Source organism: Dermochelys coriacea, chromosome 1, assembly GCF_009764565.3.
Source record: "Dermochelys coriacea isolate rDerCor1 chromosome 1, rDerCor1.pri.v4, whole genome shotgun sequence".
NCBI classification, from domain to species: Eukaryota; Metazoa; Chordata; order Testudines; family Dermochelyidae; genus Dermochelys; species Dermochelys coriacea.
Window position 1 is genome coordinate 196641740 of NC_050068.2, and position 25819 is coordinate 196667558.

Consider the following 25819-nt stretch of genomic DNA (forward strand, 5'->3'; position numbering starts at 1 on the left):
AGAATTGTCCTTATGATCGTTTCATAAATATAACAATATTTACTGAGTAACAAATACATCAAGAGTTGTTTGTGGATATTCTGCAAGCAGAAAAAGGATAAATCATTCATTGTGAATTATTTGTTCAGGTCTAATATTATTATAGCCAATTTACAAATGAGGAAATTGAAACATAGTAAATAGAATTTCATATAAAGGATTCATATAAAGGTCAATTTAGGCCTGACATTTAATTTTATAAGGGCTCTTATTCAACCTAACTTGATCAGAAATGAATAAGAGTCCTCCTGTTCCCCCACATACACACGCAGCAATCCAAACATTCCAGCATCCTGCTAATTTACTAGAACCAGGCACATTAGAAATGGACTATAAACAATAGCTCATTTTCATTGCCCAAGCTAACTAATACAGTACGACTGAGGGGGGTGATACCCTGCTCACATATACAGACTTGCACTAGCTCCATGGGAACTAGCACGAGTATAAATAGGAATGTAGCCGCATTAGCACTAGCGGCAATGGTACAGTGTAGCCATACAGGGTGCACACACACCTGAACCCCAAGTATGTACTCAGCATGGCTAAGCCCTTGCCACTGCAGCTCCACTGTTCTTTATACTGGCACTACCTCCCATCCGAGTAACATGAGTATGCGAGTAGCCCTCTAAGCTCACCCTGTAGATGTAGCCTTGGGGTATGTCTACACTGCAGTCAGAGACATGATTGCACCACACGCAGACATACCTGAGCTGGCTTTAATCTAGGTAGCACAAGTACCAAATCACAGTGAATGTACAGCAGCACAAGCTTCAATGCAGGCTGTACAGGCCTGCCCAGGCAGCCTGGGTACTTACTTGCACTGCTAGCCTGCACTATGGTCTGGACTACTGTGGCTTCAGTGCTACAGGGATTTTCAAACTTCATTGCACAGTGATGCCCTTCTGATAACAATAATTACAGCATGACCCCAGGAGGAGGGGGGACCAAAGCCTGAGCCCATCTAAACCCTGCCATCTCAGGCAGGGAGGGCCAAAGCCCAAGGGCCTGCACGCCAACAAGACTAACGCCAGCTCTGACAATCCCATTAAAATGAGGTTGTTACCCACTTTGAGGTCCCAATCCACAGTTTTCGAACCACTGAGCTAGATCAAAGCTATCTCGGGTATGTCTGCAGCTGCTACAAACACCCCTTTGATTTCAATGTAGACAAACAGATTTTGATTGTTTTTTGGGGTAAGTTCTTCAGCACAGACACCAGGTTTGAGCACATTAATAAAATATACATCATAAAAATGGAGAAAAAATAAGTAGGTATTTAAATTTTTGTCAATAGTAATAATTTTAGGTGTTACTAGTTAGACTGGTACAGAAATCTGTATTTAAAGAAATATATAAAATTAACAAATTAACTTGACTCTGTCCCTTTAAGTGACTTGGACAAAATTACACAGCATGGGACCAATCCTACAAAGATTTACTTACACGCTGAAATTTTTGTATAAGCCAGTGGAAAAAACTCAGAACAGAACTCGAGAGTTCTCTGGCTCACAGGCCCCTGGTTATTCACTAGATCACACTTAGTCTTTTAATTCATCTTCTACAAACCTAGAGCCCTCTGTTCCCGTTCCCATCCCCATGGCCTTGGTACAGATGCAAAAAACTGTTGCTTTTAACTTTCAGCCTTAATTAGAGAAACAAATATAAGCTGCAGTAAATGGGTCTTAAATTCACTTCATTTTTGTGAATAGAACGTTAGAAGTAGGCGATTGACTCTATAGATCACCGATTTCCCCGCCCCTTTCATGTTCCTGGCTGGCATGCCCTACTATTAATCTTCTTCCACACTGAGAATTAGCAGTTTATTCCCAGTCTGTGTTTCCTATATCAAAACCAATTTTCAATGCACAACAGGGCTCTTCTTCACACACAATGTTTACCCAAGATCCCTTAGCAGTCTTTTGTAAATGAGCATATTAAACGCCTTTTGAAAGTCAAAATAAATTATTTCCACTGGTTGGAATGCAGAGACACTCCTATATTGACCATTATGGAACTTCACAAGTCTTATTGCTGACTGAACTTTAATGCAGTCTTACGATTGAACAGTGGCACAAATGGTTTTTAAACACATCCAAGTTAACTTCATATTCTTCAATCTGCATCTAAATGAAGGTCCTGTGATTTAGAATTAGATCCTAACCATGCCTCTATCCAGAGAATCTTCCATCAAAAACAGGCCTGCCCCGCCAAAAAACAAAAAAAAACAAAAAAACCCTTAATCATATTTTGTTATTTAAGTAAAATCCAAGGGTGAAATTATAGGTTGTTGTAACTCTAAAGTATGAAGCCAACAAGTTGTACGCAGCTCTAATATGTAGATAAGCTGAACACTGTAGCCTGTTAAACTCCAATATGCAGACTTATTGCTAGGACAGACTGCAACTTAATTGAAATCTGCAATGTAATTCCTCACCTAGCCACAAGGGATGCAAGGGAAGCCTAATACAGAATGGAAACATAACATCCAAGGTGAAAACACAGCAATGAAACAGAACCAAAGTACTTACTGGGAAACAAAACAAAAGTGGTTTAGAGTTAGAGTTCAATGTGCAGCTGGGTGAGTTCATGATCAATCTTTATTCACAGTTCCCACACGTCACAAAACCATCACACTATTTGGTAGCCTTTGCTGGGGAGGCACAAGGATGGAATAGCAACAGTTGTTACAGGTCAGCATTAAAAGGGTAACAACAGTGCTTAGCCAATCAGTATAACATGGGGGTGATGGCAGGGGGGGAAATGGGTGAGAATAGTCAGGCACAGAAGGGAAAAAACAGAACAGATTCTAGCTACCTTAGTGGTTCAGACACCTCTAGTATCTCCATCTCATTACTTTTATTGTTAGTTTTACATTTATAGTGTGTCTTTTTGGCAGAAAAGCACCAAAGTTCTTTTCAATTAATATATTCTGTTGGAATCATTGCATCTACCATTAAAATGCAGCCATTTCTAGAGTAGCATGCGAGTGCTCTCTAACAGCACACTGCAATCTGACATAACCATACAGGTAATGAAGTTACAATTTGAACTTCAATTGAAGCTACAGTGGGAAATTTGGGGAAGTAGAATCTAGTCACCCAAACTGAAATTTGACAGTCATGTATCATCACATTGTCCTAACACCCCCATCTGAGCCAAAACAGTTGTGTAATCTACAATGACTAGGAATGAATGGTCAGTGTCTCAGTGTCATGGCTCATGTGAAAGATGGAAGGTCCTGCAGCAGAGCACCCTTAGCACTACAATGCAGAGACTTAACTCTGGCCTACACTCAGTTGCACCAGTTTAACTGAAAGTGTGAAAGTGCACCAATTCAGCTAAGTTTGGCAGCATTGTGTGTAAACGCTATTATATCAGTTTAGCTTGCCCCTGTTATTTTAACAGGGCATTTCCTCTTATTTAACAGAGCCAAGTGAAACAAGTGTAAGCCAGGTTTAAACCAACGTAAGTGTCCACACACAAACTTGTACCGGTTTAGGTTCAATGTTACATCCTTTAGGGTATGTCCACTCTGCAGCTGGAGGCTGAGTGCACAGCATGAGCAGGCAAACTCACGCTAGTTAGCACTAGTACCAAGTGAAGTGAAGCCACAGCGGCTCAGGATTAATCACAGGCTGTACAAGCTTGCCTGGGGCCTGGGTACTTATTCCGGCAGCTAGCCTGTGCTGAAATCCAGGCTGCAGCAGCTTCACTATATTGGTACACTCTAGCTAGAGTAAAGCCAGCTCAGTTGTGTCTAGGTGTACTGCCGTTATATAGCCCCATTGCAGAATAGCTAAACCAGTGCAATTTGTGTGCATGACCAGCCCACGTTTTTAATTCTCACTTAGTGGGAAATGTGCTACTTACTGAATCACCAAGACTTCTTCCTGCGGCACATATCTTCCCTGGAGCTCTCCTATTCAAGTGTTGACCCAGTGAGCCATGTTTAGTTTGTGAGACCAGCCAAGATTAATGCCCAAAGTGGCAGAACTGCTTTAACCTGATACAATGGTAATAACTCTTATGGTGTCATGATGCAGCTTTGTGGTCAAGTGAAGTTGCTGATGATCATTTTCTGACTCCTGAGATACACACCACTATAATAAATATCTGGAATGGCAGCTTGGTTTATTTATCTCTTATCTATAATGTGACTTGAACTTACTAAAAATATACACCCATTTAATATTAGAGAGAAGTATTGTCATAATGCAAATGGTAAAGAAATCCAGAAAAAGTTACTTTATTCTAACCACTGAAAAAGGAACTTTGTTAGAATAAGGAAAATAGTGTTATCCCCAAATTCGCTTCATTTCAGAACCTCTGCCTCCCTTCCTCATCCTGTCCACTTGCCTGGCTCGCTCTACAGATTTAAGTAAACAGTGCTACCTTCTCATTCCAGGAAACATATAAAGAAACCAGGAAACAAATTGTTCCTAGTGGAAACCCTGGTGCTACGTTCCCTCAGTCAAACTTGCCTGCAGAGAACAAAGTTAAGAAACTGCCCAGGTTTCCCACCATCCCATTTACAGAGTAAGTCACACAGGCAGGGATAGCATCTGATGAAAGAAATAAAAATGAAATTGATACACATTGTAACAGCATTAACAGGACAACCGAGAGGGTAGAAAGGTACATTGCAGACAAAGCATGATGTCTCTATAGTTTATTTATGTACTTATTTACTGAAATAGACTCTATCCACAAATGCTAATTAAGCCACAAGTATTTTTAAACATTATATAACAGGGTATAGCAAGAGGTTATTTTCTCCCATTTTCATCGGTCTGATTTAGCCACAGAAAATATTTTGATGCCATGGGAATTACATAATAGTTAAGGTTGTGTTGCCAAACTCAGATTAACAGGAGCTTTAAACCTCTGTTTTGTAAAAGGATAATTGAAATTGAAGAAACCAAGACACACAATATAAACTTTGAGCACCATTTGAATTTTTCATGGCGGTTTGATGAAAAATTAGTTGATGCAGGGAGAATTATACAAGTTTAAATATCACCCTTTGGCAGTTTTCCACTGGATTGTGTCACTTTTCTCAGTACCCATTTTTCAAAAAATTACTTGACGCTGGGACCTGTGTTTTGGCCACATCATGGCTTCTCATGTGTTCATTCCTAGAATATCAATTGTATATAGACAGTGTTTGTCTATAGAGTATTTTATAACATTTTAGCCAGAATGGAATATATGTGCACCAAAGTGAACCTGCCAAATTTAACTACAAATTCTGCTGAACCATGAACACATTTTAATGCAAAACTAACAATGACCTCAGCAGTGCTTAGGCAAAATAACTTCCCAATATCAATGAATGAGTGACAGCCTGATGTACTGATCTGTTGATACAACTGATATAAAAGCATTGGGGTCTACTGGACATGAAACTTTTTTACTACAATATGTGAACTGAGAGAGAGGGTTGTTTCTGCATTTCTTTACAAATTTTAAAACTGAAATCATTTGCTAACTTGGTGCGTGTAAACGCTCCCATTTTCATGATTAGTTGCTGAAATTTGACAGCAGGGTTCATCCTTCAGCAGCTGTCTAATCTGTACCAACAGGTTGACTGTAAGGGGTCAGGGAGAACAGGGCAAACCCCCTTCTGGAGGATAGACAGCAGTGCCAGGTCCCTCAGAGCAAGTGACTAGGGAATTGCTCCACTGGACACTTACAAAGGATCTAGCCCTGTGATGTCCAGATCATGTGCGGGGGGAAGCTAACTCTGTGTCTCTAAGAGCATCTTGGTTTAATACACTGAACTGAAGAGGAGTAAAGAGGAACAGAGGCAAATCCAAACCAATTCCACCTTTAAGGTGGAAGTCAGCATGTGATCTCAAATGCTTCCAGGCTCAATCCTACCCTGGGAACCTTTGCATAGCAGGAACAAATACAGCTCCCTGCCCCCCTGAACTGGCCAACCCTCCTGATTTATCTTCTCTTATGGAGAGGCCTAGATGTGACAAGCAGAAGGTCAGACAATAGGCCCCATTTGCTGAGTATGTGGGGGGATGCTGGAACTCACCATGTGAAAGCTTCTATCCCAGCTTGTAACTTCTAGTGCCCTACATCATGAGACACTAGTTTACTATTGCCTTTAAATAAAATCTGTCTGTAACATAAGCACAAAGGGGCAAAGATAAAGTTGATCTTTCAACCTTAACTTGGCATTCACTGAATTCTGACCCTTTAGTTTCACTGAGCAATAGGCAAGTTCCCAGGTGGCTGCAAACTGAAGTGTTTCATGGGGGACAATTTCAAATTCTGTCTCAACCTCCTGGTTTAGGTAGGAAGAGTCAGGGGAAAGATCAGGTAAGTAGAAGAGAGGGTTCCCAGGCAAGGGGGAGCCATTCCATCTCCAGAGCACTGAAGTTATATAGGCCAGCAATGGCTTTCCTTCATGTTCTGGGCATAGGTGCATGAAGGGCAGGGGTTCCCTGGTGTCTGGAGGCCACCTCTTCATCTCCAGTACACCATTAGCTGTACAGAGGCCAGGACTGATTTCCGTTAGTAGTTGGCTTAGTGGTGCACAAAGATGCAGAGGCCCTCCCAGCTTTCTGTAGGTCTATTACATGTGTGGGGCTCTACAGCACATGAGAACACCAAAAGTGTGTTCTCCAAACCTAGGCTAATAGTGCATAAGAAACTGGGCCACTCAGAGCATCTGGAGGGCATCACATTTCCCAGTCACAAAAGTGGCAGTTTGAAGATTCCTATCAGCCTCATGGTGCCCTAGATTGAGGCTGCTAAATCATTTCTTCTGTTGTGGCTGGGCCAGGAAAGGTTGGGTTGCCGTTGCTGCCTTGTTCACTCTGGTTACTAACTCATCTTCTCTTTGGACAGCAACAACAGAAGAGCCAATCGGACAGTCATTGACATCTGCACAGCAACACAGGTCTGATGTCAAGAACAAGGAAGACCAAGGAGGTTCTGTTGGACTCACTGATGAGTGAATCCCAGAAAAGCACGTTAGGCATCTTGACACCTTTTGGGATCTGGGCCATAGGACCCAATCCCAAAAATATATCTTCACATGTTATCATCAGTGCGACTCCTCCTGTGAGTAAGGGCAAGTCTGGAGAGCAAGGGCTCTCCAGAGTCATCAATGAAAACCAATGTTGGAATTCTACAGGATGTCAACAGACCTAAGATACAGTCCCTTGAAGGTTGCCTTATTAAAAAGGAGCTTGACATAGCTTCAAGGAAAGCAGATTTTAAATTTGTTTTATTAGGATATTAAATAAGGGGAAGGGAACAGTGCTGGACTTCAATTATTTAATAGATTGTGCTGTACATAAATTACCCAGGAAATCAAGCCAAAGGGGCCAAAGGAGAAGGGTTTTTCCTTTGAATGGTTCTTTAAAAAAAAAAACAGCTTTCCACCTTTGCGAGTTCCAGAGATTGCTTGGCCTTTCTTGACAGATGCCCTAAATCACAATTATGTATCAGTGACAGGAGGATGCTGATTAACACAGCTGTTGCTGTGCTGGGAAAGTGCTCAGGAGTGGGCAAATCTCCAGAGTGTCAGAAAAGCACCCGAATGTGCGGAGACTTCTCCGAACTGCATCTGAACCCTTCGTGCCTGCAGGCTCAGGCTGGAAATCCCTGAAGAGCTGGCTGTTCTGTGAGGTTCCTGGGGCATCCCACTTGCAGCCAAGTGGCACTTATCACAGTGAGGGTCTTTGCCTCATGCTTCTGCTTCCTGACTCGGCTGGGACACACAAATCTCAAAAATTAAACTCTACAAAATGTTTGAAATTCAAAACAGGTTCAGCTCCTATAATCAGTGAATGTTCACATTTGGGGTTGATTATTATTAACTGTAATTATTATTTTATCCAAACCAGGTGACCTGCTCCTGGCCCTCAGCCCATATGGTAGTCTAGAGTGCACAGAGTAATAAGCTTCTTCTAGCCAGTGCACCTCGATGAGCCCAGACCGTGTGGTCTCTGCGAATCTTCTGTCTCCCCATAACTGTACTTCTGGAAGGGACAAAGTCTTTGTGTATACTCCCTGTTCCCCACACAGAACCAGCTCCCAGGAGGGGCTGGAGGCTTCCCCGCAGAGTCTGGGTGATCACCACTGCTGAGGTACGGCCTTGCTAATGAAGAAATCATTAATACCATGCCAATGTTCAGCTTAGTCTTACCACCTGGGCTCAGCTGCTCCTAGGACTCCTCCCACAGACTTGCTCAGCCTGTACTCTCTCCATCTCTAGAGAGCCCCTCCCACGTGCCTTGTAGCTGTGGGGTTACAAAGCAGGCCTGGAACTGGGGAGTTCTCTTTGAAGCGCCACCTACAAACCAAACACCATCTACCTGAGGCAGCAAAATGAGAGGGCCACATGTTGCATTTTGCAGATGATCAAAATATGATCCTGAGGTCCCCCAAGGCAGGGCTTAGAAGGCACCTGGATGCCTGGCTGGGCTCCATTTGGCTTGGAGTCCTCTCTCTCAATTGCCCGGTCTCCTCCCCTCATTGTCCAGTCACCAGAGTGTCTTCCCAGGCACACAAGACCTCAACTGATAATGAAAAAAACAAGAAGAAAAACACACATTTAATACTGTAACCAGCCCTTTCCAGGCCCCCTTTATCCATCACTACATGGGAACAGGCACAAGGCAACTTTTCTTCCATCCACATTTTCCCTTTAGGCAGCATGCCCAATGAAGAGCCTCGCGAACCAGCTGAGCGGCAGCGGAGCAGCGGGGACAGCAGAGCAGCTCACAGCAGGAGTTTGCCTGGGACTTCGCCTGGAGTGAGCCCAGTGAGGCTTACATCTTGCCAACGTCTCTGAGGAAGCTCATAGTAGGTAGGTGATATGGAAGGGGGGGGTTCAGCTGTTGTGACCTGCACTGGATGTGCCATGTTTGTCTTTCTTCCACAGGACAGAAGCGACTTTGTCTGTACAAAGTGCAAGCTGGTCTCCATATTGGAAGAAAAGATTGAAGGTCTGGAGCAACAGGTAACGACCCTGCGTTGTATACGAGAGACTGAGGATTTTCTGGACCAAACTCAGGATAGCCTTCTAGGGGCACAAAGCTCTAAAGATATAGAGCAGGTTGCACAGAGGAGCCAAGAGGCCAGTGAAGAAGCTTGGCAACATGTGACCTCCAGAAGAGGTAAGCGGAATGTCCGGGTTCCAGTAACACAGACACAGGTAACTAACCGCTTTCATGTTCTCTCCACAGGTACCAATGCGGAGAGTGGACCAGATGATATGTCTGGGGGGAGAAAGCAGAAGGAGACTCCGCTGGTTGGGAGGCATGAGATGCGATGTCCTGAGGTTGGGGGTTCCACGACCACCACTCCCAAGAGGAGAAGGCGGGTGGTGGTGGTCGGGGACTCTCTCCTCCGGGGGACTGAGTCATCTATCTGCCGCCCTGACCGGGAAAACCGAGAAGTCTGCTGCTTGCCAGGGGCTAAGATTCGTGATGTGACGGAGAGACTGCCGAGACTCATCAAGCCCTCGGATCGCTACCCCTTCCTGCTTCTCCACGTGGGCACCAATGATACTGCCAAGAATGACCTTGAGCGGATCACTGCGGACTACGTGGCTCTGGGAAGAAGGATAAAGGAGTTGGAGGCGCAAGTGGTGTTCTCGTCCATCCTCCCCGTGGAAAGAAAAGGCCTGGGTAGGGACCGTCGAATCGTGGAGGTCAACGAATGGCTACGCAGGTGGTGTCGGAGAGAAGGCTTTGGATTCTTTGACCATGGGATGGTGTTCCATGAAGGAGGAGTGCTGGGCAGAGACGGGCTCCATCTTACGAAGAGAGGGAAGAACATCTTTGCCAGCAGGCTGGCTAACCTAGTGAGGAGGGCTTTAAACTAGGTTCACCGGGGGAAGGAGACCAAAGCCCTGAGGTAAGTGGGAAAGCGGGATACCGGGAGGAAGCACAGGCAGGAATGTCTGTGAGGGGAGGGCTCCTGCCTCATACTGGGAATGAGGGGCGATCAACAGGTTATCTCAAGTGCTTATATACAAATGCACAAAGCCTTGGAAACAAGCAGGGAGAACTGGAGGTCCTGGTGATGTCAAGGAATTATGACGTGATTGGAATAACAGAGACTTGGTGGGATAACTCACATGACTGGAGTACAGTCATGGATGGTTATAAACTGTTCAGGAAGGACAGGCAGGGCAGAAAAGGTGGGGGAGTAGCACTGTATGTAAGGGAGCAGTATGACTGCTCAGAGCTCCGGTACGAAACTGTGGAAAAACCTGAGTGTCTCTGGATTAAGTTTAGAAGTGTGTGCAACAAGAGTGATGTCATGGTGGGAGTCTGCTATAGACCACCGGACCAGGGGGATGAGGTGGATGAGGCTTTCTTCCGGCAACTCACGGAAGCTACTAGATCGCATGCCCTGATTCTCATGGGTGACTTTAATTTTCCTGATATCTGCTGGGAGAGCAATACAGCGGTGCATAGACAATCCAGGAAGTTTTTGGAAAGCGTAGGGGACAATTTCCTGGTGCAAGTGCTAGGGGAGCCAACTAGGGGGAGCGCTTTTCTTGACCTGCTGCTCACAAACCGGGTAGAATTAGTGGGGGAAGCAAAAGTGGATGGGAATCTGGGAGGCAGTGATCATGAGTTGGTTGAGTTCAGGATCCTGACGCAGGGAAGAAAGGTAAGCAGCAGGATACGGACCCTGGACTTCAGGAAAGCAGACTTTGACTCCCTCAGGGAACAGATGGCCAGGATCCCCTGGGGGACTAACATGAAAGGGAAGGGAGTCCAGGAGAGCTGGCTGTATTTCAAGGAATCCCTGTTGAGGTTACAGGGACAAACCATCCCGATGAGTCGAAAGAATAGTAAATATGGCAGGCGACCAGCTTGGCTTAATGGTGAAATCCTAGCGGATCTTAAACATAAAAAAGAAGCTTACAAGAAGTGGAAGGTTGGACATATGACCAGGGAAGAGTATAAAAATATTGCTCGGGCATGTAGGAAAGATATCAGGAGGGCCAAATCGCACCTGGAGCTGCAGCTAGCAAGAGATGTCAAGAGTAACAAGAAGGGTTTCTTCAGGTATGTTGGCAACAAGAAGAAAGCCAAGGAAAGTGTGGGCCCCTTACTGAATGAGGGAGGCAAGCTAGTGACAGAGGATGTGGAAAAAGCTAATGTACTCAATGCTTTTTTTGCCTCTGTTTTCACTAACAAGGTCAGCTCCCAGACTGCTGTGCTGGGCATCACAAAATGGGGAAGAGATGGCCAGCCCTCTGTAGAGATAGAGGTGGTTAGGGACTATTTAGAAAAGCTGGACGTGCACAAGTCCATGGGGCCGGACGAATTGCATCCGAGAGTGCTGAGGGAATTGGCGGCTGTGATTGCAGAGCCCTTGGCCATTATCTTTGAAAACTCGTGGCGAACGGGGGAAGTCCCGGATGACTGGAAAAAGGCTAATGTAGTGCCCATCTTTAAAAAAGGGAAGAAGGAGGATCCTGGGAACTACAGGCCGGTCAGCCTCACCTCAGTCCCTGGAAAAATCATGGAGCAGGTCCTCAAAGAATCAATCCTGAAGCACTTAGAGGAGAGGAAAGTGATCAGGAACAGTCAGCATGGATTCACCAAGGGAAGGTCATGCCTGACTAATCTAATCGCCTTTTATGATGAGATTACTGGTTCTGTGGATGAAGGGAAAGCAGTGGATGTATTGTTTCTTGACTTTAGCAAAGCTTTTGACACGGTCTCCCACAGCATTCTTGTCAGCAAGTTAAGGAAGTATGGGCTGGATGAATGCACTATAAGGTGGGTAGAAAGCTGGCTAGATTGTCGGGCTCAACGGGTAGTGATCAATGGCTCCATGTCTAGTTGGCAGCCGGTGTCAAGTGGAGTGCCCCAGGGGTCGGTCCTGGGGCCCGTTTTGTTCAATATCTTCATAAATGATCTGGAGGATGGTGTGGATTGCACTCTCAGCAAATTTGCGGATGATACTAAACTGGGAGGAGTGGTAGATATGCTGGAGGGGAGGGATAGGATACAGAAGGACCTAGACAAATTGGAAGATTGGGCCAAAAGAAATCTAATGAGGTTCAATAAGGATAAGTGCAGGGTCCTGCACTTAGGATGGAAGAATCCAATGCACCGCTACAGACTAGGGACCGAATGGCTCGGCAGCAGTTCTGCGGAAAAGGACCTAGGGGTGACAGTGGACGAGAAGCTGGATATGAGTCAGCAGTGTGCCCTTGTTGCCAAGAAGGCCAATGGCATTTTGGGATGTATAAGTAGGGGCATAGCGAGCAGATCGAGGGACGTGATCGTTCCCCTCTATTCGACACTGGTGAGGCCTCATCTGGAGTACTGTGTCCAGTTTTGGGCCCCACACTACAAGAAGGATGTGGATAAATTGGAAAGAGTACAGCGAAGGGCAACAAAAATGATTAGGGGTCTAGAGCACATGACTTACGAGGAGAGGCTGAGGGAGCTGGGATTGTTTAGTCTTCAGAAGAGAAGAATGAGGGGGGATTTGATAGCTGCTTTCAACTACCTGAAAGGGGGTTTCAAAGAGGATGGCTCTAGACTGTTCTCAATGGTAGCAGATGACAGAACGAGGAGTAATGGTCTCAAGTTGCAATGGGGGAGGTTTAGATTGGATATTAGGAAAAACTTTTTCACTAAGAGGGTGGTGAAACACTGGAATGCGTTACCTAGGGAGGTGGTAGAATCTCCTTCCTTAGAGGTTTTTAAGGTCAGGCTTGACAAAGCCCTGGCTAGGATGATTTAACTGGGACTTGGTCCTGCTTTGAGCAGGGGGTTGGACTAGATGACCTTCTGGGGTCCCTTCCAACCCTGATATTCTATGATTCTATGATTCTATGATCCTGTCGTAGACGCAACTACCGCTCCCCCAGGAGTGCCAGCTGTCCACTGTCCTGTGTTCCTCCGTTTTATCATCTCCTGTCATCCCCTGTCATTTCCCTACCACGCCACACTGCCTTTGCAGGGCTGCAGGCCAGTCACATGCAGAATGGCGGTGTTTCCTGTATGGGTGCAGCGTGCTAATCGAGCCCTGCCCACCTACGGTGCTGCAGCTGGCTGACCGTACAGGGATGAAAACCACTCCCACCCTGCATCCTCCACCATCTCCACTGTGCACATGAACGCAGGCTGTAGCCGGACCAGAACCAGATCTGCAGCAGCGGATGCCGTGGTGTGTTGATGGGCGCTTACCGGAAGACACTGGACACAAACTGCGCTGGCCCCCAGACATGTGGTCATGTTATCTGTGGGTAACGTAGAGAAACGAATGCTGACTGGTGTCTGGAAGACCTTCAAGGTTAAATTATATCTTGTTGTTTGTGGGTGGTGCATGTTTGCTGAAGTGTGGTTAATAAAGTTGCTAGCATTCAGAATAGCAATGGGGGTGAATCGATGGGTTTAAAACAAGATTCCTTGACCAGCAAGAAGCAAATCAAAATAAAGCTTGGCTCACGAGTCAATCCACAACTCACAATTCCACATGTTCAGGTAAAGAACGAAAGGGAAGAATATAGCGTACAAAAGCAACATAGCAGGGGCACAAGATAAAGGTTCAAACAACAGCACAGATACCAGCAGTAAGACAACCAGTGAATGGCTAAGGTATCATTCGTTTGTTTAAAAGCACATATCCTGCTAAAAAGCAATAAGCCAAAGTGCCCTGTTCATAAAATACACAAGCCAAGCATTTTTGACCCTGGCATCACTGGTACTGGAAACATTGCCAGTAATGGGTCTCCTGTCAGAAACCTTCACACCTCTCCTTCCCAGTCACCAGCTCATATTTCCCCCGGCTCTCAAAAGCACAGTGCAAATTACAACTAACAAAGAAATACGGGGCAGATGATCCACAGCTCATATCCACAGTTTATATATGTCAGACACTCTGTAACAGTGTTGCTTCTCACCACTAGTGCACCTCCTTGTGTCTACGTCTGGAAATTAATCCTTGATGCATCAGATGTCCAGTTGCTGTTCGTTCCTCACTCTGCAATAATTTGTCTTCTGGTAACTTGGGCCTCTGGCAAGGTCACCATTTAGTTCACCCCTTCCAGGGTTCAAAAGTCCAACAGGACCACTAACCAAATGCCTTCTCTAGACAGTCTTCAGTCCTGGCACAGGGCTCTGTGCCACTATACCAGCGGCTGGCAGGAGAACTAGGGCCCTCCTGATGTACCAGGTGCCAGCCCATGGACCTTACAACTAGCAATCCAGGTCCTCAGTCACAGTTTCCCTGGGCTCCTTCCTACTCAGCCTCTCTGATGGGTTCACCCCTAAAGCCTACTCTACTCCTTGTGGCTACGTAACTCCCTCCTAGCCCCTTCTAGGCTTTTTACTGCAGGGCAGGATTCTCTCCCTCCCCCACTTCCTCCTAGTTCTCTAGAGACCTTCCAGGTAGCCATTACAGACTCCTTCCTCGGCATCCCCCTTCTACTCTCAGCTTCCTGGTTTTATAGTGCTGTCCCAGCCTTTCCCCAGCTGGGCTTCGTTCTCAGTTAACCCTGCTCCTCCTTCTCTCAGGTGGCCTAACCAGACTCTCAGGCCCTCGTTAACTCCATCATAGTTGGTGTAGGGCGCACACTCCATCACACAATCCACTGCCCTTAGCCTACCAACAGCACAGTCCTATTACGGATTACTTAAAGGACAACGCAGAAAATCGACCGCTTTGAAGTCTGTCTCCCACCCCTGGAGAGCTGGCTAAAATATTGTTCTTCTTAAAGCCACAGGTCCTGGACTCAGGAGAATTTCAGCCTTCACCTTCTTAGCCTTCACGGTTGCAGAGAAAAGCTCAAACATGTGAGTTGAATGCAGCCTAAAGGCTCAAACACCCAGAAGGCAAAGAAAAAGAACTACACATTTCAAGTTATTTAAGTCATCTCAGGATTGGAAGGGAGCCTGACAGGATTTTTCAGGGCTTGGAGTTGCCAGCCGGGAGTCTGGCGAGTGTGGTGTCAAACAGCTTCCTGCCTCTGCTTCACGCAGGCTGTAGATTGAGGCAGACATCAGTGCATCACTTATACTCATCCCTGCCCTAGCTCTCACATACAAGGCACTAGGAGCCTTAGCACAGCAGCAGCACTTCAGCATAATACTGAAAGCATTTGGACTTCACAGGTCAGGAGCCAACCCTGGAATGGGAGGATCATGGGGAGACCACATAGGTCTCTAGGAAATTAGAAAGAAGGGAGAACGACCACACAACAGGGCGGCTCAGGCATGGAGACAGCTTCTGGGATGGACAGCAGGGTGGGATTTAGCAGAAGCTGGGACAGGACCTACATGCCTGCACCTCCCTCACCAGAGAGAAATATGGAAAACAAAAAACAGAGCCTCACAAAATCTAGACTCAGTGATCGTAAAGGGAGTGGTATATGGAAAACTGTGTTAAATTCACAAAAACTACCATTTCAAGTGGTAGGGGGTGTTCCTGTACTGCTTGCAGGCTATGGAGGCTCTGTAGGGAGCTGTGTGGCCTGAATTCAGCAGTCAGTCTGCAAAGAGCCAGCCTTGAGCAAGTTGGGGTGATTTGTGCCACTCTCCCTTATGGAGTAGCTTGCTTGGTCTCTGTTTTTTGTACCTGTGGGTTAGGATTCTGGATTCTAAAAAGCAAAATAGTATTACACTGCAACCTTCCAGCAAGAGCATTTTGTTTTTATCTAGCTTCATTGTGTGTACGCGGTGAACATAACAGAAAAAACTGGCAATGAGGAAGGGATAATTTAAAAAAAAAAAGAGGAAAAATAACATAGCTACATATGGCAATATGGACAGTTTCCAATTTAATGACAAAGAGGAATATTTTGCAACATATACTCAGATTTGAGCAGTATTTTTATGCAAATGCTATAGAAGATACTGATAAATAGAGGGTGGTTTTTCTAACTTTGGTGGGGAAATCAACATTGACAGAGCTTAAAGACTCCGTTTTCCACAAGAACCTGGTAAGCTGCAGTATAAAGACATAACAGAGTCTAAAGAAACATTATGTGCCTGCCACAAATTTTTATAACAGAATGATAAGTTTCATCTAAGAAACTTAAAGAGAAAATATCTCTGCATTTTTGGCAACTCTGGGCAAAAAAACCCCACACAAGCTGTCTGCTACATGTTTTGGGAATTTTCTGAAAGAGGCTCTCAGATCAATTTGTTGTTGACATAAAACACCTTGAATGAAGTGAGGGGCTTTTATATATTGTATATAAGAAGGAAATGCCACCAGAGGGCACTCCAGACACTACAAAAGAAAACAATAAAAATATGAAAATAAACTGGCATCATCATGCCAGGCCTGAAAAGAAAGGCCTCCACGAGGGGTAGAAACCACCACCACTAGTTGGCAACTCTCACAAGAGCCAAACAAAACAGAAGGAGCCCTGTTTCTATTGTTTAGGGACATCACACAAGCAGGAGCAGTGTTTCCTTAATAAGCTGCAGAGCAAAGAGTGATTTCAGAGGAGACATTCCTCCAGGCTTTCCAGGCTGCACCAGGATACAGGAAAGGATAATGTCAAAAGGAAGTCATACATGCCTATAAATAGGAGCCAGCCGTTGTCCTAGTTATATGACTGTGGAGAAGTCTGGCTCAGAAGCAGGTTGTCCCCTGGATGAAAGCATGCATGAACTATATTATTTCACAGAACTATATGTGGTGGGAAATGGACAGACATATCATCCCCTGTATTATGTTAACATAAAGGTAAATGTGATATTGGTCATTCCTATATTTGCTTCCATTGTCATGTCTGATCTTGGGGAGGGTGGGTGAGCTACAGCTTATGCTCAAATAAATTTGTTAGTCTCTAAGGTGCCACAAGTACTCCTTTTCTTTTTGCAAATACAGACTAACACGGCTGCTACTCTGAAATATTTCCTGGGTAAGACCAAGAGAAACTAATGTGATTTTACAGCATTACAATTAGGGGCAGATAGCTGTCTTAGGCAGTCTCCCGTCACTGTAATTTATAAAGGTATCTGTTCACCATTAGGAGTTAATTGTGAGCAAAGGAAATGGGTCCCCAGTGATGGGCACAAACTGGCAATACAAACTGGCTTAAACTGGATTGGATTGTGGTGCTCCGTATGCCAGACAGAATGGGGGAATTGAAAAATACAAAGCTGTGTGCAGTACAGACATGGGTTTGGAAAGAGGAATAACTGTGAGGCTGGTTGTGTCTGACAAAGCCTAAATTCCTGAAGCCTAGACCTGTGCCATATGCTCTGAAGGAGCCTGTGAAAAAAATAACTGGATGAATTGCAAATAAGAGTATAATTTCATTTCTGAGTTAGATGAATGGACTGTATCAATTGTGTGCATGCCCAAGGGTGATGACAGCACAAGCATTTGTGGGATCTATGAAGTCACCATAAATCCCAAAATGGAAATGAACCAAATCCAATTCCTAAACCACAAGATCTATTTGCAGAACTAGCAGGTGGACTGAAGTTTACCGAACTAGATTTGTCCCAAGCCTTCCAGCAGGTGGCTTTGGAGCCAGATTTCAAAAAATCTGACAGTGAACACACATAAGGAGTTATTTAGGTATAAAAGATTACCCTATGGGGTAGTCAGCACAGCTTCTGTGCTTCAAAGAATAATGGATTGGGTAATGCAGGGGATAATTGGTGGTGTCTGTTATTTTGATGACATTAATAACAGAGGAATTCAGAGGAACATTTTAAAAACCTACAGGAGGTTCTAAAAATATGGTTTTAATGTTGAGATAATGAGCTTCCCCCCAAACCAACATACATACACTCAATATACTTAGTTGGGTCATTGTATAATTGCAAAAGAGGTACACCCAGTAAAAGAGAAGTTAAAAAGCCCTTGAAAATGCACTACTACCACAGAATACTCCGATTTTATATTGTTTCTGGTCATATTAAACTACTATGGATGACTGGATAGATTTAATGTTGATAAATTTGGAGTCAAAGTCTGCCCTGTTATCTAAAAATATCAAGCGAGTTTGGACAGAAAAGGAGAATAAGGTTTCGGAGGAAGAAAAAAATGAAATGAGCAGTGCCAGTCTATTGATACTTTTTAATTTAGAGCTTCTCATAACCTGTAATGCCTCTCCTATAGAAATTGGAGCTGTCATTTCACACATTTGTAAAGATAGGAGTGAAAAACCCTAGCACTGGCTTCCGGAACATTGTCAAAGGCTGAGAGAAACTACTCACAAATAGAAAAAGGTTTTAGGCGTTTTATGGGTTATTAAATTCCACAAGTACCTGCTTGGAGAAAAGGTTACCCTCATCACTGATCATCAACCTCTGGTAAAAATATTGGACCCAAAGGTAAGAGTTCCGCCACTAGCGGCAGCTGGATTGCAGAGATAGGCAGATCAAAGTCCACCAGTATGACATATAGATAATCAAAAAACACACTAATGCAAGTGTATGGTCCCAGTTTGCCCCTTTACACAGGGAAACAGAGGAAAATTCTGGGTATAGAGTCTCTTTCCTAGATGACCTCCCTATTACACCTAAGAAAATTGCTCTGGAAACAAGAAAATACCCCGTTTTGGTTATGGTGATGCACTGTACACTTTTGGGGTGGCCAAATCACATAAAAGAAGAGCAACTTAGCCCTTACTGTTTCAGGAAACTGGAGTTATCTATGGAGAACATTGTCTGCTATGGAGACTGAGCAATAATACCACACAGTTGACAGAAAAGGATGCAAGTGGAGTTACATGAGCAGCACCAAGGAGTAGTAAAAATGAAAGGGGTGTCCAGAAGTTATTTTTTGCTCTGGCTTCAGATCAAGATATGAAAGTGGAAAGTTTCCAGTGTGACTCCTGATATAGCCATTAAAACATGCCAGAAGTGGCACCATGTCACTCATGGAAGTAGGCTATGAAGATCTGGTAAAGGATACACACTGACTTTACATTTGCTTTCCCCCTCCCCTAATAGGAGTGGTTGATGCATGTTCTCAATTGCCAGAGGTGGTGCACTTGACCCCAACCTCTCCTGTAAAGCAAATGAAGTGCTTTGCAATATGTTTGCCACCTATGGGTTACCCAAGCAGCTCATTTCAGATAATGGTCTGCAGTTTAATTCGAAGGATTTTCAGATAGACAGTCTGTGGCAAAATTAAATGAAACATACTAAGCCAGCTAACTCCACCCAGCAACAAATGGATCAGCAGAGCATTTTGTGCAGACACTGAAACAAGCATTAGATAAAAGTGGAGGAAGATCCCACCACATTGCATTGCAAGTTTCCACACACCTAGGCCTCTCCAAAAAGGGGGATTAATTAGAATGGATATTTTTCCCCCTCACAGAGCTGTCAGGGGAGGACTGAGTCTGGAAACATTTGAGATCACACACTGATTTCCACCTTGAAGGTGGAATTGGTTTGGATTTGCCTCCCTAACTTTTCCCCTTCATTCCTCTTCAACTCAATGCATTAAGCCAAGGCAACCAGAGTCAAAGACCCAGCTACTCACTGCTCCCATGTTGAATGTAGGATATCAAAGAGCTAGATATGATGTAGTCCACAACAGAGCCACTCCCTGACTGCTTGCTCCGAGTGACCGGGTACTGTTGTCTATCCTCCATTAGAAGGAATGCCCGTCTTGCTTGTTTCATGAAGTCACTTATGATTCCTGATGATTTGAAGAAATATCTTTCTTGGACTTCTATTTCAGATATTGGAGAAAAAGGTACTTCTCTATTTCAGTCTCTCTTCAGCATCATGCTCCAGCAGGATTGGGGTGGGGCATATGCAAGGTCACCTCACTTTATGAAGTTTTTTTAGCCTGGTCCCAAGAGAAGTTGCACCCATATAGGTCTGGAGAGCTGTGATGAACAGTAGTGGATTCATAACTTCTCTGGGTTAGCCCACTTTCTCCGAACTCTGAGTAGCTCCATCTGAACTTGCAATGTCAGAAAACTGGGCAAGTCCCCCCTCAGGTGCAAGAACGACTCCAAAGACCCAGCTCCAGGATGACACCATGTGCGTGTGTGTGTTCATGGATTAATTACAGCCTCCTGCAAATGACCATCATGCACAGGAAATGTTTTTTTCCCCCCACGATGCCTGCTCAGCCACAGTGGGAAGCTGTTGTGTGCCAGATACACTCATTGGGCTCTTCAAACCCATATGCCAAGCACCAGAGCAGGCCTTTGAGTGAGTGAGCGAGCGAGTGGGGTAGCCTGGGCACAGCCTCACATCACCTTCCTTGACCCAAAGATGGCAGCCCCAGCCTTAGGCAGAACCTGCAAGGCACAGGGGGGACCTGAGGGGTCTGCAAGGGCTGTCAGCACCCTGGAAAGGGGCAGCCCATGAGCTCACGACGCTCCCACCACACCTGTTCAGGGCAGGCAAGCTCCTCCCACCTAGAGACAAGGGGGAAGCAGGGCTGGCACCACATATGGGAGCTGGGCAGGGCAGTTCCTAAGGCACCCCAGTGGTGTGCATGAGACACATGGGCATGTGTAGGGGCAAGCAGCTGCTCCCATGAGCATCAGTCATTCATGGAGTTCCAGCAGCTAGAATCCCAGCAGGGCTAGGCAGCAGCCGCCAACCCCCAAAGCCTGCCCGTGGGGAGATCCATGTATCTCACCCTCGGAGAGGCCCAGACAATCTCCTGGCAATGCCAGGGACTGAACCTGGGACCTCATACAAGCAAAGCATGTGCCCTACTACTGAGCTATACCCCCCAATACAGCCACAGCTTTTTTTCATACACCAAATCTATGAAAGCTAGTGAGAAGGTTTTAAAAGAAAAGAGAAAGAGAAAAGAATGGAGTCTCCAAAAAAATGAAATTGAATGAAACCCTAATATAGACTGTTCAGTGTAATGTACAAAAGAGATGGGCCAATCCAAAGTAATAAAGAAAAGGGTTGAGAGGCTGCTTAGACAGTCCTTGTGGGCACTACCAATATGCTGCAAACCCAGGATGAAACATGGATACTGTCTAGCCTAACATCTTCTGAACTTTTCTGATGTGTTTCCAACATATGGTGTAATATCTGTTCTTTAGTCTGAATGGACAGTATGCACCTTATACAAGAAAACTCAATAGGCTAGAAAGCTAATTAATGTGAAGTGTGGTTTGTGGATTAGGCTAATGCCATGTATCTGATTCACATGGTCATTCTGGTTGCAAGGTTTTTTAGCTCCATTGCTGTGTGCCTGGAAATTGAATATTTGTTTAATACTAACAGCAACAAAAATTTCCGCCAGCAGCTACAGAGACAAATGGACAGTTTACACTGAAATATCAAGGTTTGAGAGAAGCCCTTTTGCTGGGTTATTCTGATCTTGGTATCATTTGTGTTTAAAGGAAAGAAACCTAGATTTCACAACAAGCATTTGAACAAAATGCATTTCTAAGCCACAGTGAAATGGATATATGAGTCTGGCTGGGCTGCTGCTGATGATTTTCATAAAGTGTGTATTTTCATGACAGATCAACAGAGCATAATTTGTACAATGCATCACATTAGAAAGGTCACACAAGTACATATATAATGCTAAGAGCAGTCCCTCTAGATAGACTTTCCTGCTTAGAAAACCTTTACAGAAGGTCCACTTTTCAATAGCTTCTAGTCACTTATACTATATTTCCCAATCCTTTAGCACATAAAGAACAAGAGTGAATTTTTCAGTAGAGAGGATCTCAGTACCAGTTGCTTTTCCCCCAGAGGCCTATTTCTCCCCAGGATACAAATAATTCTTATTTAAACAAACAGAAGTTACTTATCCCTCTGAAGGAAAAATCAGGCCTTGTATTAATTAAGGAAAGTTAGGTGGTCTCCAAAAGCCATCAGATCTTGAAGGATTTCTTAACCATGCTGTGGTAACAGCCACCATGAATTGACATGGTTGTTGTTAGCAGATTTCTAGTATGTTTTCCTTGAGCATTATGCAGAGAAGCTACTCTTAACAGCTGGCTGAAAAACAGGTTACCATTACAGTGAAAATTTCCCACACAAATTTCATCCCTTTTTTTTGTTGTTGAAATTTCAACAAAAAATACATTCCAGTTTAGAATTTTGAGGATCTTTAACCAAATCTACAGCTGGTTGAAAAATGGGATGAGATGTTTGCAAAAATTTTGACTTTCAAAATTCAAATTTTTGACAAAAATGTTGCTCAAAATTACAAATCAAACATTTTCACCTAGCTTTAGTTACTCTATATAAAAAAAAAAGAGTTCACACACACACACACACGCACACACACACAAACATTTTACATTTTCTAACCAGCTCTAACTATTTCTATGCAGCGTGGTGGAAGCTGTGTTGGTCCCAGGATATTAAAAATTCAAGATGGATGAGGGAATATCTTTTATTGGACCAAATTCTTTGGCGAGAGACACAAGCTTTTGAACTTACATTGAACTTTTCTTGAGGTTCACAGAAGATGACCCAATAGATGTCTTGAGTGTCTAATTATTTCTAACACATACATAGGGGGAAAAGAAACTATCACTGCTCCTTGAATCCCGCATAGTATGTGTACAGCAGTGCATTCTGGGAAGGTCCTACAGATGAAAGGAGCGCACAGGGCTAAAGAGATTTAGGAGTGGGAAAAACATTTTACCTCTCTATGAATGATCATATTCACTTATCCCTGAGCGGTGAGTGCTTGAGACAGAATTTTGACATAAGGAAAGACTGAAAAGATTAAAACAGTTTAGTTTGAAGAGCAGAGGAATAAGGGGGGATATTATAGAGGTATACAAAATAAATAGTATAAAGAAGATTGATCTACTTACTAGAGATATTCAAAACTTGGAATTCCCATTCTGTGGGATATTCGGACATTTCAACATGTGTTTTCATTCCAGCTGAGAATGAAAACAAGCCATTTCAAAGTGCCCTGCAAAAACAAAGTTTTTGAAAGTTATATTAGCACTCCTCCACTTACGCTCCCATGCTCATACTCGTCATGTGTTGACCAGACCATCCAGCTCTGGTGACTATAGCCTGTCTCTTACTGATAGTCCAAGTATCTGCAATCTCCATTACAATAAATGGGATCTGCCTCAATTGTTATATCCAGGGCAAATTCATATAGAACCTCATCCAAAAAACATTGAAGTCAATGGAAAGACTCTCACCAACCAGAGGCCTTTGGATGAGGCCCTTCACCTAGCCTTCATTCTAATGGATTATTCACACTTTTATATTGAAGTGTCATTCTTGTTTAATATAAACTAGAGATGGCAAAAAAACCAATAAGTTCATATATGCATCAGTAGGGTTTTATGGTAACTTTTTATGTAACAAAATGCTCTAGATAAGAATTCACTTTCTTTGCTAGATACTTATTACTGATTCAACTCACCATGAAATGGAAACTGCATATATGCTGAGTGGATTGAAATGTCCCCTGGATCCAGTGCAGTTCTCTGTCACCTTTTGACGTGCTGTTTTATAACTTGCTAACTTACTCTTATTCCCCCCACAGATGGAGTACTTTCAGGGACTATTCTTTTTTGGAAGTAAAGAACACAGCAGTAACACAGAATTTGACATATCTGGCCTCTTTTGCCATCTGTCATGGGCGAATACACCCCGTCACCCTGTAGTTTGGGGGTGAGGGGAAAGGGTATTATAGCCCCACGGTTGAGTCCAACTGGCATGCTTAGCTTCAGGACAACATTGCCCAATGACCCGAGTCAATATGCCTGCCCTCCTCCACAGGGCTGCATGGCCTAGTGGCCAGACGGAGAAGTGGGCCCTCCCTACTCCACCGGATCCCAGCCCAGGGCCCTGGCAGTGGCAAACGTGTTCACCACTGAGCCAGCAGGGATCCAACAGAAACACGCTGACTTACAGTTCGGTTCTACAACCAAATCAATGTCTAGTTCCCCTGGGCTACTTCCTTTCATGTCCCTGATGCTGTGGTCCGGGAGACTCTGGGTTCCGTAGTTGGGCCAACTCCCGATGGCTCTAACCTCTGTTGGGCATCCATAGATACCTGAGCATCCATTGGGATCTCAGTGCCTCTGGCTTCCACAGTCTGGGGCATCACCAGCTCCTGGGCTGGAGCCTGCAAGGTGCATCCTCCCTCCTCGGCAGTCAGCCCAGACTGAGCTGCTCCCTTTTTTACTGCTATTCCAGTTGGAGCATGCCTAGCAGGGGTGAGGGGGACTGGCTTCCTTGGCCCACCGTGTGGCATTAACCCAGTCTTGTCCAGTGTGGAATGAATTCACTCCATCACACCATCTCTCTGCATGGATCCCAATCAGTCCTGCTCTTCAACTGCAGTGTGAAAAAAAAATGAAAAAATATTATTTAGGTACACAAAATATAAAGATTTAGAACCTGATATTACAAAATATGAACCGTAGGCCTAAAATGTAACTAAGTGATATAAAGGATTTACAAAACTTAGCAAAATAAGTTAGTGTGACATTTAGCAAAAATAAAAATGTTCTTTGTGGGCGTGCACTTTTTTTTTAAATAAAATATCTCTTATGCAAATAATATACACACATTTTTTAATGTACTGTACAATTAAAATTCACATATTTTACAGAATGAAATAGTCTTTTATGTAAATAAAAATGTGTATATGTATTGCTGTTTGCATAAAAGATGCTTTATTTTGCCCTACAAAATGTGAATTTTTATTTTTATACTTTCTTCATTAGGATAACGACAGCTGGTCAAATTTGTTCCAGATAAATGGGTCTGGTGAATTGAAATCTATTTCCTTTTTAAGAGTCATTTGTGGCCCAATCCTACTTTCTACTAATGTATTTTTTATTTGCAAGTATTCACCAAATAATTTATATGGACAATTTCAGACTATGAGATTGTTTACTTTGACTGTTCCCTACTCACTATCCAAGCTGTTTGACGGGTCTCCTAAGTCACACAATATTACTTCTGTTCCCTAAATGGGTGACAAACTTAAAAAACATGAGATCATCAAATGAGAAATAACAAATCATGAATAATGAACAGCAAATCTTGCTCTCTGTTGAAACCTGAGATGTTTGCTGAGCTCCATTCCTTAGTAGTTGATGATATGGTATATCAGGAAACGTGTGCAAACTCTCTAACTGCAGTATCAGGTCAACATTAAGCATCACCAAAAAAGCAAATTTCATTTAAAATAAGTGTGCCACTTTTACACCCTGGATACCTTACAGGGCAATTTTACATAGCATTCAGATCTATGCCAGAGTCTACAGTCTATTGACTTTTTTTAGTCAATTTTTTGGTTTATTTTTATTTGGCCTTATGTTTCATTCTTCCTGGACCTTTTATTCCACTTTAGAATTACCCTATTATATTCAATCAAAAATGCACATTTGAAAACTCCCTTCATTTTGTGCTTCGTGTAGTTATAGTATATAGGATTTGGGAGTACTATAACGTTAAATAGTTTGTGAGCCTTTCAGTAGCCCTCATGTTGTCTCAGAAGCAGGTGAAAGTAACATAAAAGACTTACCATCCCCCAGAAGGGGCAGGGCCTCAGGCAGAAGGGGTGTGGCTGGGGGGGGGTCAGCCTCCGCCAGCCAGCCTTTCCATGCTGCCCGTCCCATGCCACCTGGGGCCCCAGCAGTGATTTAAAGGGTATGGGGCTCTGGCTGCTGCAGCAGCCAGGAGCTCCAGGCCATTTTAAATTGCTGGGCTCAAGGGCAGCTGCCCCTTTTACACACACACCCCCATGGGCGACCGTGCCAGTAGAGTCCTTACCAGCAGGGCCACCAATGGGTGGGGGGGAAGGGGGCAAAAGGGACAGCAATGTTAAATCACTGCCGTGACAGCGCTTTAATGTTGGCTGCACACGG

The 25819-nt window shown here is 44.1% G+C and overlaps 1 long non-coding RNA gene across 1 annotated transcript; it reads right to left on the bottom strand.

Moving 5' to 3' along the window:
- On the bottom strand, positions 1 to 24448 carry LOC122459350. The gene is made up of 4 exons (XR_006279968.1): positions 23995 to 24448; positions 22787 to 22890; positions 2571 to 2692; positions 1 to 80 (listed from the first exon to the last, which is right to left on the bottom strand). It is a non-coding gene; the product is annotated as an uncharacterized LOC122459350 (long non-coding RNA).
- Between the last annotated feature and the right edge of the window lie 1371 nt (positions 24449 to 25819).